Raw genomic sequence first — 12113 nt, forward strand, 5'->3', positions numbered from 1 at the left:
ACAGGGAGGAAACGCTAATGCTCACCATCAGTAATCAGGAGATGCAAACTAAAACCACAAACCATTTTTCACTCGTCAGACTTGCAAAACTTTCCAAGGCTGTGAGGAATCCCAGTGGTTTTGCGCACCACTGGTGGGCATGTAAATTGGGACAGCCACTTGGCAGAGTAATCCGGCAGAATCCATGAAACTATACAACAAATTATACAGCACTTGCTCAGGTTTCTGGCACTTTTGTAAATGTTGTAGATAAATATTAGTAGCTAAACCCTGAAACAAGCCTATGATTGACGTGTGGACTATCATCTCCATCCATCTACAGGTGAGGAAATAGGCACAGAGAGGGCCTGCAGCTTGCCCGGGGTCATTTAGCTTGTGGGTCATACCGACAGCAGGATTGAATCAAGGCACTGTGGCTCCAGAGCCCAGGCTTGAACTGAAAGTATTACAACTTAAAATGCCCACTCTCTCTATGAACCAGCAGATTCACTGCCGGGTAAATCTCCTAGAGAAACGCTGGTAAACAATACATATAAGGACCCATGCCTGAGGGTGTTGGTGATGAAATAAACTGGGAACACTCTAATATCCCATCAGTATGGACATGGATAAATAAATGCCAAGGGGCATATTCATTCAGGAGATTAAAATGCAGCAGTGAAAAAGAATGAATGAGGCTGTATTAGCTAGATTTCAAAAGTATCGTGATGACTGTAAAGCAAGGTGCAAAATTAGAGAGTAAGCTACAATTTGTAAATAAAAAATCCCCCCCCCCACACAAGCCCTGTATGTTGTCCGTGGATACATACGTGTAAGCAAACATATTTTTTTAAAGGTCTGGAAGGACACGCACCAGACATCTAACTAACACTGGCTGGGAAACAACAGGGGATGGAGTGGGGGTGACAATGCCAATTGTTTGCCATATTTTCCCTGAACTTACTGGTCCCAAGCTTCCCGGAGCTAAGTGCCCTGACATCAGAGGAGTTGCCCCTTCCTGAGTTTCTCTAAGGCCTCTGACTGTTAGAATGTCCCATCTGCAACAGGCCTCCACTCATTACATGCTTCCCTTCCACTCTTTCCCCTTCAAACTTCTCTGTCTTCCATTGCCTCTCCCCAGCACATCCTGCTCTGGATGAATGGAAGACTGGAGTGTAGGAACACCACTTACCCACAGGAACTTGTACGTCTGACTTCCCTGAGCCTGCTCCTAGAAGCCTGTGCTGCTGGAGTTGGATACCCAGCACAGCAGATTGAATGCACCATAAATTTGCACTCTCCCATCTCAGACAGGCCCTCATAGGCCCTGGCCATCTCTGGTTGACTCCCTGTCTCCCAGCCTCCCAATGATTTTGATGCCAGAGGTATCGAACGGGATAATGAAAGATATAGCACAGTCTCATATACCCAGCACTCATCTTAAAAATATTACTGATCGAGTTGAAGCTTCTCACTGGTCCCCTTCCTTCTCTCCATCCCTCTCTCTCGGAGAGAATCCAAGGGCTGTTTGACACCTCCTCTGCTCTTTCTGTGCCTGGGACTCTGCTGCCCTCCTCTTGTCTCCCTCAGCAGAAGACCTTGCTCTTAAAAGCAAGGGTTGCAGACTCGCCATCTTCCTGGTACCCAACCATCTTCCTGGTACCCAACACTCACCCTTGCTATCCTGTCCCATCACCCGCAAGCCTGTGATTTTCTACCCCAGGCCCATCCTTTCACCTTGCCTTCGGTCCCATCTCCTGCTGCCTCCAATACTGACTGCCCTTCCCTCTCCTGTTCAACTGGGTCCTTCCTATGTTTTCTCTCCTTTGAGACAAAAGTGGTTTTGTAATTTTTACTTTAGAAGTGACATGCGCTACATGGAAAAAAATGCAAATAGTGCACAGAAGTATACAATAAAAAGTAAGTCTCCCTCTTAAACTTGACTTCCAATCCTCCTTCCCAGATCATTAACCAGATTTCTATGTATCCTTCTAAAGCTATTACATGCAGATACAAAGTAGATTTTCTTTTCTGTCTTGCAGCAGCAAAAGTGTAGCAGACTGTATTCACTGTTCTGCATGTACCTTGCTTTTTACACAATATATCTTAGAGATTGTCTCATAACATAACATGTAGATCTAATGAATTATTCATCATATCTATTCCGTTGAGGACACGCCTGCCATTTCAGGATGGAAGGGGCCCAGTGTAGTAGACTGGCACTGAGTGCCCAGTTGGTGTCTTCAAAGCATAGTGTTTCATCGGGGGTTAGCATCAATGGCAAGTTGGACATCCAGAGGCAGCAGTACATGGATCGGCCTTGGTAAGTGGGAGTCTTTACTCTTGGGCCCCCATCTGGGCTTCAAGGGCCACTGGTGCATGGGCCCAACAGGATAGTTTGGGGTCGCCCATGACAAAGGATGGCTAACATCAACTGGCCAAATCAGTTTGTCTCCTTGCTTGTTCAGTGCCTCTTCCATGGTGGAAGCTTTCTGCTCGGTGCTTGCTCACGATTCAAGACCTTCATGTTTCATGCCTACTATCAGTGATCAATCCACAAGCCTCCACTCCAGACCTCTTTCATGTCCTGAATCTCCCTGTCCCTTCCCATCAGGCCTCTGACCAAATGATCAAGACACTGGGCACTGCCCACATATATTAATATAGATAACATATATAAATTAAATAGATATAATTTATATATGTTAATATAATATATATTAGGTTGGTGCAAAAGTTCTTGTGTTTTTTGTAATTATTTTTAACCACTTAAACCGCAATTACTTTGCACCAACCTAATAATATAATAATACGTATTACATATATACATATAGCTGAGTTTTATTTATACATGTATCTGTAAAATATATTACAGAGCTGCTGTAACATATTACTGCAAATTTAGTGGCTTCAAACAACAGAAATCCATCCTCTCCCAGTGCTGGAGACCAGAAGTCTGAAATCAAGGTGCCTGCAGGAGCATGCAAGGTGCGTGCTTCCTCCAAAAGCTCTAGGGGAGGACCCTTCCTGCCTCTTCCAATTTCTGGAGGCCCCAGGTGTCCCTGGGCTTGTGGTTGTACCACTCCCATCCTTGCCTCCACTTTCACACGGTCTTCTCCTCTGTGTGTGTGGCTTCTCCTCTTCTGTCTCTTGTAAGGACACTTATCATTGGATTTAGAGCCCACCTGGGTAATCAGGGAAGACCTCATCTTGACATCTTTGCCTTAATAACATCAGCAAAGACCCTATTTCCAAATAAGTTCCATTCATAGGTTTTGGGGGACATAACCTTTTCGGAGACCATCATTCAAATCAGATAGATTAGATGATTGATAGATAAGTGATGATAGACACATAGATGATAGATAGATAACAGATGATAGATACATAGATAGATAGATAATAGATAGGTAGATAGCTAATCAATAGATAGATAGATAGATAGATAATAGGTAGATAGATGACAGGTAGATAGATAGATTGATAATAGGTAGATAGATAATTGATACATAGATGATAGATAGATAATAGACAAATAATAGATAGATGATAGATAGATAGATAGATAGATTATAGATAGGTAGTAGATAATAGAAAGATAGATAGATAGAGACATAGATAGATGATAAATACATATGTACATTGATATTCCCACCCACAGCCACTTCTCGTTTCCCACTAAGTGGGTGACGAGGTTCACAACTTGTTGTTATGCCTATTCAGAAGATATTCCCTCCTCATTGTCTTTGAGGGTCACTCTGGGTGTGGCTAGAATGCAGCTGCTATCCACTCGGTGCTTGTACCCAAATACTGAGCCAAACTATACACAAACCAAGCTTGGATGTTTCCCTCCTCCTCCAGATGGTCATATTATCTTTGATTCACTATCTTGACCAAGGTGGGCAGGGTGCGGTTTCAGGGCTTCTACTTGGCCTTTCCTCCTGTGATAGCTCTTACCCCATAGGCCAAGGACCCAGTGTGTGGGTCACTCCAACTGCCGAGTATGTCAATTTCCATTATACACTTGGGGACTGGGGAAATGACCACAGGGTGTATACAATGAGCCCCCTATGAGTCAGACTCCACATATTACCTGACCCCATCAGCATCCCCTCTAATTGCGGACCATGGTGACACTTTGTGTCTCTGGGCAGAAATGTCAACTCAGTCCCTGTGCCCAATAGTCCTCTAAATGTCTAGGTAGAGCCCCTTCTCCCCAGTGTACAATCACCTGAGTCAATGGCCATAAGTCCCTTTGGGGGAGGACTGGGAATCGGATCGTCATACTGTATGTTTGTCACAGCATTGCAAGGTCCTTCCTCCTGGAGACCTGGACACACCTCTTGAGTCAGTGGGTTCTGGGTCTAAAAATTGGCTCAGGGCTGGGAACGGAGCCAGGGATAGGGACTTTATATAGCGGTGGTTGCTCCTCCATTCTTGACTTCTTTGGATGATATATATCAAGAAGCATGTTCACTGGCTGCCCATCTGTTTTGTCCCTGGGGATGCCATGCTCTATGAACCATCTCCACAATTCCCTGTGGATTGAGCCCGTTCAGTTGGTCCTCCCTCCTTGTCAGTCATTATGGTAACAGCAGCATTCTGACTTTTGGTTGGTATGTGCTGCCACCTGGCCTTGATTTTGCCAGGGGCCCGGAATCTTGACATATCATAGCACAGGGCCCAGCCCTGGTGACCACCTTTCTTATGGTGCCCTCTCACTTGCTCAGTCGACATCCCTCCTGAAGCAGGTGTCCTCTTTCCTCCCTGTGAGAATTACCTATCCCAGCCAGGTGATTGGCTATTTAACACTACCTATTGGCTTGTCAGCCAGGAGACAGAGGGGGATGGTTCACTCAACACCCACAAATATTGGGCAGGCATTAGAAAGAATAAGCCAGAGTTATGACAATCGACTTGGAGAGATGTATCCTGGCTACTAAGTGAGGAAAAATGATGCCCCAAATGTCTATAATGTGAACTCAATTTTGTGAAACACAAATGACCAAAGATACCTACATATTTCCATCAGTGTAGATATAGACGATGTCTGTATTTCGTTATATTGAAGGGTGTGAACTAGGTTGCTAACATAGGTTCCATGAGGGTGAGGTTGGAGGGGAGATATGGAGGTGGAATGGAAGTGCGTAGGATGGTGGGGAAAGGCGGAGCCAAAACAAAAAAGAAACTAAAAACTCTGCATTGTACTTCCAGGATGTTTAATACGACCACACTTGTGTGTTTTTTTATGCAAAAGGAAAGTAAATTAATATTTCCACTCCCCCAGAAGAATGTAAATCATAGTGCATTTAACCCCTCTCTACCAGGAACATTCAGATTAAGCACAAAATATTGGTAAGAACATAGAAGACTTAAACAACTATTTGAAAAACTTTTAAAGACCCTGCATCCACTGCACGGAGAATATAGGTTTGTTTTTTTTCCCCCAAGTATGCAGAGCACAATTATAAAAATGGACCCCATACTAGGTCACAAAAGAAGTTTCAACAAATGTTAAAGAAGCAACATCATACAGACTATGTTCCCTGACCATTATACAATTCAATTTAAAACAACTTTAAAATGATAGTTCAAAGTCAAACACACATATGTTTGGAGTCTTAAAAAGCACTTCTGAATAACTCATTGGTAAAAGAGTCAATAATTGTAGTCACGGTGAAATATTTGAAACTGATTGGCAATCAATATACTACTACAAAACTTACAGGAGGCAATGGTTCTCAGAGAGAAAGTTGTAGCCTTAAATGCATGTGTTTAAAATCAAGAAAGACTGGAACAAGGGAAATACCAAATCACAGAACACCAGAATACCTAACAACTGCTGCAGGCAAGACCTACCAGTGGATGCTAAAATTAGTGAGTGCAACTTTAAGGAGAAATGGAAGAGTTGCATATCCCCAAATGTCTCCCCTGAAATGTTTAATTACTCTAGTCGTTTTAACATATGTCCACAAATTCTTTCAGACTCCCCTCTCTGGGACATGGAGCTCAGTTTTCCTCCCTTTGAAGGTGGGCTGGACTTAGTTACTCCGTGGTAAGGATTTGTTGAAAGGAACAATAGCAACTTTACAGTGGTTTATCTATATGCACTGATGTGTAGACAAAACCCGCGGGAAGATAAATAGCAACGTTCATCAGTGTCTTCTGATGATGGAAATGTGCTGGATGCTCCAGGCTCCTTCCAGTGTGCCTTCCCAGACTCCTTTGCTTTGCAGATGGGCTTTGCAGATGTGACTTAGGTTCCTTTAATCAGATGCTCTCAAACAAGACTTTAATTTGAGACTGAGTTAACTGGGAGAGAGTCAAGGTGTGGGCCATGTGGCTGGTTAAGATCCTAACAGACCAGCTGGTTGTGGTGCTGGCAGCTGCCTGGTTGCAGCACGACCAGCATCTCACCTTGATAGCCTGAGTCTGGTTGGTAATTTGTTTCTGGAAGAGCAGCCTGGAGTCCATTTCATCAGTTCTCCCAACAATCAGATTAGCTTACGTAGTGCCTCTGTAATGAACTTCTTTGTCCCTAAACTCACCAAAATGGATTTCCCCTCCTGCAGCTAAATCCACAAAAATGTTGGTTATTTTTTTCCCTATTTCTCTTTGGTTATTTCTCTACCATGATTGAAATGTGTTGTATTACTTATGGTTTCTTCTATGCAAAAGTAACAATGTACTAATTTGATCCTAGGCCTTAGGAAGTATCATGGTCATCCCTCTTGCACTTCTGCCATGGTCATGAAAAAAAGATATTCCAATAGCCAGGTAACCTTCTGGTCCCAGAAGAATGAGAGTATCCCTAGCTGCACAATGTCCCATAGTAGGAATGCACTGTAATTCATTTAAACATTTGTGGGGACAGAGCCCCAAAAAGCAGTTTCCAGGCTCTCGGCCTCACATAGAAAGGTGCTGGCTCAGGTAGTAAATGGCCATCGACTGTGATCAAATGGCCATCAGCTGTGGCTAGTTGGCCGTCAGCTGTAACCAGTGAGCCATTGGGCACTAATATAACTGCCGTGGCTAGGCTAGTAGCAAAAAGAAAAAGGGGGAGCTAGCAAGAAGATGGTGGCTGAGTCTGCAAGCGGCACAGTGAGGGTTGAGAATTGTGTTGCTCCTGGTTCCTGTGTCTCCAACCCAGCCACCAGTGAGAGTATAGTGGTATGACTCCCCTACCTATGGCTCCATGGGTGTTCCTTTTTGGCCTCACCATATCCTGCGTTCTTATGTGGGGAGTGAGACCGGAGACCCCGCAGGCTTCCCCGCATGACACATTACTCAGTTAATGGACACTTAGGATTTTTATTCAAAATTTCCCACTAGTCTAAACAGTGGTTTAACAAGCATCCTGTCTCAAATGTGTTACATACATGTCATGAGGGGTGTCAGGCGGGGTCTCTGGTCCCACTCACCACATAAGAACGCAGGACATAGTGAGACCAAAAAGGAACACCCACAGAGCCATAGATAGGGGAATCATACCACAATACTCTGTGCCTCTCTGCAATCCACGCTTGATAGCTCAGCCACCATCTTCTTGCTAGCCCCCCATTTCCTGCTAGTGTAGACACAGCAGTTATATTAGTGGCCAATGGGTCACTGGTTACAGCTGACGGCCAACTAGCCACAGCTGATGGCCATCCAATCACAGTTGATGGCCATTTGCTACCTGAGCCAGCACCTTTCCACGTGAGGCTGATAGCTTGGAAACTGCACTCCTGGCTCTGTCCCCACACTCCACCCCTGCAGGGTCTCACCTCACAATCTACCTGACGAGCATCTTCTGCGAGGGGCCCTGTGCGAAGAGCCTGGAGGTAAATGAAGTATCCTGGACACAGCCAGACTCTCTGGGCACAGCCAGGGTTTCTCAGGGCACCACCAGTTCTTCTGGGCACAGCCAGACTTCCTGGGCTTCTTAAGGTACCACCAGTCTCCCTGGGCTCTGCCAGAGCCTCTCAGGGCACTGCCACTCTCTCTGGGCACAGCCAGAGTTTTCACATATTCTCAACAGCAGCTGGTCGAGACACAAAAGCAAACATCCGCCAGTTCCACCACATGGTGGTACGTTCTCAAGCAAACAGTCAAGTGGTCCATTAAATTAGGGATGGAGACCATTCCCCATAGTCCACAGTCATTCACCTGGGCTGTGTGTTAGCCTCGCAATGTGTGCCCTCTCCACAGGGTGAGGGCTCCAAGTCCTCCCCAACCTGGGGATGAGGGCCTCAGCAAGCACTTCCCAGCCTACAGGGCCACAATGACCTTCGCTTTCTCCAGCCTGTGCTGGTTGGGGAACTGTCCACGTCTTTCGACCCCCTGCACGGGGGTCAAGCTCTCCGGCAGCTGCTTCTCCTGGTCTTCCTGAGACTGAGTGTTCATACGCACAAACTGCTCCACCGCCCTTCGGAGAGCTTTGGCCGGCACTGTACCCTGCTCACTGCGCCATGCATCATGCAGGGTGGCATGCGGGGTCTCTCAGGGTACCGTGCTGGAACAACAGCAGCTCACAGTCAAGGTGCTTACGTATTCTCTATGGCGGCTGGATTGGAGACACAGGAAGCAGGAGGCACACTATCTGCAACCTGCCGTCCACTTCTCTTTGCCAACCAACCTCACTTGCTAGCTGCAACCTGCCGTGCTAACTGCCATCCGCACTTGCTAGCTCAGCCACCATCTTCTTGCTACCCCCCCTTTTCTGCCAGCATAGCCACGGCACTTATATTAGTGGCCAATGGCTCACTGGTTCCAGCTGATGGCCAACTAGCCACAGCTGACGGCCATCCAATCAGAGTTGATGGCTGTTTACTACCTGAGCCAGCACCTTTCCACGTAAGGCCAAGAGCCTGGAAACTGCACTCTTGGCTCTGTCCCCACAATACATATCTCAGTATTTCGGTGACATAGATGCATCGAGGTGGCATGCCAAAGCAGGTGGCTTATTCAGCTCGGGCTGCCCTAACAAAGTACCATAGACTGTGAGGCTTAAACAACAGACATCAGGCATTTATTTGTCACAGTTCTGGTGCTGGGAAGTCCAAGACCAAGGCACCAGCTGGTTCGCTTTCTGATAGGAGCTCTCTCCCTGGCTCATAGATGGCTGCCTTCTCACTATGTCCTCACATGGCACCTAGTGGAGAGAAAGACAGAGAGAGAGAGAGAGAGAGAGAGAGAGAGAGAGAGAGAGAACACTCTGGTGTCTCTTCCTCTTCTTACAAGGGCACTAATCTCATCTCCAAGTACCATCACATTGGGGTTTCGGGCTTCAACATACGAATTGGGGTGGGGACACACGCAAACATTCAGTCCATAACAGCTTGTCTTTTATGTCTTCCTGGAATCAATGACTAAAGTCCACAGCTATGAAAAGAAAGGTCTTGAAAATATTTCTCATTCTAAATAAAGAAGACCACCTGTTCAGGACCAACCACCTCCTCACAGAAATTGCTGAGAGGGGCTGTTTCAAAGATGGAGGAGTTGCCTTTGGAGAAAAAAATAACCACCCTTCTCCTCACCATGGTTCTCCCAAAGTTGGGAAGGGTGCAGGGGCAAACACCTCACGTATAGTCTGTGAGAGTCTGCAAAAAGTGGAGATTGACATCTGTCCCTCTGGATATTTGCAGAGCTACCAGGCTTGCAGACCCTCCCAGTGCTCTCAGAGCAGTGCAGGCAGAGGGCTCTCAGCCACCTCCCCTACTAAATGGGTTGCTGAAACGTCTGCTTTTTTTTTTTTAACTTATTGGGGTGACAATTGTTAGTAAAATTACATAGATTTCAGGTGTACAATTCTGTATCACATCATCTATAAATTACATTGTGTGTTCACCACCCAGAGAAACGTCTGCTTTTTATAGCTATCAAAACTGCCCTCCAAAAGTTTGTACCAATTTACATGCCCCTAAGGGTATCTCCCCAAACTCTCACCAACACTTTATACTGTAAATGTGTTTCATTTTTGTTGATATGATAAATGAAAAGTAACGTTTTTGGTCTTGCTTATGTGTGAATGTTTGTTTCTTTGTTTACTGAATTGTATGTTTGTGTCTTCTGGCCATTTTATTATTGGAGTATTTATCTTCTGTCTTAATGCCTTGCAGGAGGTTTTATATATAAAGACTATTGATTTTTTTCTGTTATGTATGCTGCAAGACTTGCTCCTCATGTGTGATTTGCATTTTATTTTGATTTAAGATGCATGTGACATGTGGCAGTTTTATATTTTTATGCCATCAAATTTCTGTGCTCATGTGATCTCTTCCATTATTCGCATGCTTTGCAATTCCTTTCCCATTTCCGAAGTGCCACTCGCACACACCAAGTTGCCACGGCAGATAAAATCCTGGTGCTGTCCTACCACCCACAATGCTGTCCTGTGACTGGGGCATCAGGGCTTGGCCCCACCAGTCACTCTCCTGAAAGTCACTTCCACATCCTTATTTCTCAGGCTGCAGATGAGGGGGTATAGCACTGGGTTCACTGCCGCGTAAATTGTAGATACGATCTTGTCTCCATCTTGAGACTTTTCGGTCCGGGGTCTCACATAAATATATATTAGTGTCCCAAAGTAGATGGTGACCACGACCAGGTGAGACCCACATGTGGAAAAGGCTTTAAGCCTGGCCTCGGTTGGGTGGATTCTTAAGACAGCCTTGAGGATACAAAGGTAAGAGATAAGGATGAAAATTAAAGGGACTGGCATTGAAATGACAGCACACACTGTCATCATAACCTCTAGGAAAATGGTGTTGGGACAGCAATTTGAACATGGCTTGGACTTCGCAAGAGAAGTGATTAACTGAATTATGCCCACAGAAACTGACAGGAAAGAGCAGAATGGGCGTAACAGTGAGCGGGAAGGCTGTCATCCACGCAAGCACAGACGTTAAAATGCATACTCGAGAAGATATGACCACTTTGTACCTGAGGGTGTCTGAGGTAGCCACAAATCGGTCATCAGCCATAACGGCAAGAAGGAAACACTCAGCCAGTGCCATTAAGTCTCGGATGATGAGCTGGGCAAAACAGGAACTGTAAGAGATGGTGGAAAAGATGAGATTCAGTAAAGACAAGTTGCGGAGGAAGAAGTACATCGGGGTGGGGAGCTGAGAACTGATTCCTACCAGGAACATGATCATACTGTTTCCTGCCGAAGTTGCTATGTAGAGAAACATCAGTGCCCAGAAGAGAACCCTCTGGGATGTGGGGCGCTTGGACAGTCCCACAAGAATGAGTTCAGTCCCTTTGCTATGGTTCCCAATTGCCTGGTAATTCATTTCCTGTATATTCTCAGCTACAGGTGGGAAGAGAAAGCAGATGAATCAGCTCTTTGTCAACAGGGAATGCACTGATTATGCTACCAGGTTGGTTAAAGGACACCAGCCTTTGACACAGGCTCATGCCTGAGGTTTACAGCCTCTGAGCCACCAGTAGCTTCAGCAGCCCACCCCCATCCTTATATCCTCTGTTGGGAAAATAAAAAAGGTAATCCTTTAGCAAAAAGGATTGGGAGCCCTGGACTTGTGTGAACACAGTATTTGAGGAAGGCAGAGCAGAGGATCCACCAAGCCTTCTGACCAAGCCTCTCATGAGCTAAATGAGACCTGACCACAGGTGGAAACCTACTGCCTCGTCATTCAAGCGCAGAAGGATGACAGTGTAGTGGCATAGGAAAATGTCCTTGGGACAATTTTGTTAGGTCTTGTGCCCCTTCTCACCCTGAGGCTGGGGTTGAAAGACCGGCAATGGTTTCCTCCCGCCTCTTCAGCGTGGAGAAGAGAGAAAGGAGAAAGTGAAGGTTGGAAGGTCAGGATATCCAGGGAAGGGAGGGCCCTAAGGACTGCCCTGATGTGTGACTATTTGTTCCCTTCTGATTCTAATGTACGTGTGAGCAGGTGGGTGAGGCTGGCTGCTCTGGACTTTGTTGCAAGTATTCTCTTTGGTTGGCAAGGTCTGGACTGACCTCTCTTACACTGGACTGGTGAGGTCTGAGATCCTGGTGTGACTACGGACAAGTGTCTGCCTCCCGTGTCTGTGCTCCTAACTACTCTGCTGTAATTTATAATCAATAAATCTCCAGATGTGCACCTCCATTTGGGTATTTGCTACCACCTTAAATGCCATTTGAGCAATGT

Source organism: Rhinolophus ferrumequinum, chromosome X, assembly GCF_004115265.2.
Source record: "Rhinolophus ferrumequinum isolate MPI-CBG mRhiFer1 chromosome X, mRhiFer1_v1.p, whole genome shotgun sequence".
NCBI classification, from domain to species: Eukaryota; Metazoa; Chordata; class Mammalia; order Chiroptera; family Rhinolophidae; genus Rhinolophus; species Rhinolophus ferrumequinum.